Genomic DNA, 938 nt, shown 5'->3' on the forward strand with positions numbered 1-938 from the left:
AGTTGCTTCTAATCGAATCTTCACTGCATTCAAAAATGTCTTTCAAAGTAACGTTTTGCATTGGTAGAGGCATTTTATACTATGTGTTTGTAAAATATTTATTTTGGAAGTCTCACATTTGGGGAATTTCATAAAGATCCTTTCTACCTGAGCATTTTCCGTAAGAGGATATAGGTTTATTGGATTAATAAAGGTATTTTAAAGCAAAGTTGTAACCCTCATAAATTAACTTAACAAATATTTTACCTACTTACTGATCAAATCATTGACAAAAAATTGTATGAGTTAATTAAATTATAATGAATGAATGAATTCCAGGTAACTGAGGCTCGTGAAGCATAAATAACTATATGACAATCACAGCTAATATATGTTCCATGGGAAAGATTCAAGTGCAGATCTAAGGAGATAAGAACAAGTTACAAAATGTGTGTGGGTGTGTGTGTGTGTGCACACTCAGAAACATGCAGGGTTGCAGGAGAGGGAGGTTGGAGGAAGATCCAAACAGGCAGACATAACCCCAGGTAAAAAGAAGGTGGTGAACTTTTGAACCCTACTGGCATACAGAGCATACAATATTACCCACCCACCCAATTCTGCAGGCAATACAATCACAGTTCGCAGAGTAAATGTTTAATCCCATTGGTGTGCACTTCAAGTAAGAATTTTATTTCATTGGTATTAGTTCCTTATTTTTCCAGTTGTTTTTAAGTTGTTAGAATATTTGTTATTAACAATATTACTTTGGGCTTCTATGCTTTTAAAGCATAAGGACCAACAGTTTAATTTTGCAATGAAAAACCCCTACTAATATACCAAGAATGTAGAGTTGCCTAATATATGTTTTTTAATTATAATGGCATTTTCTGCTTCTATTCCCCAAATGTAAATAAAATGTTTGGTTATTTAATTTAATGTGAATTAAGTAGTTTGTGTCA

Source organism: Mandrillus leucophaeus, unplaced genomic scaffold (genome assembly GCF_000951045.1).
Source record: "Mandrillus leucophaeus isolate KB7577 unplaced genomic scaffold, Mleu.le_1.0 Scaffold184, whole genome shotgun sequence".
NCBI lineage: Eukaryota > Metazoa > Chordata > Mammalia > Primates > Cercopithecidae > Mandrillus > Mandrillus leucophaeus.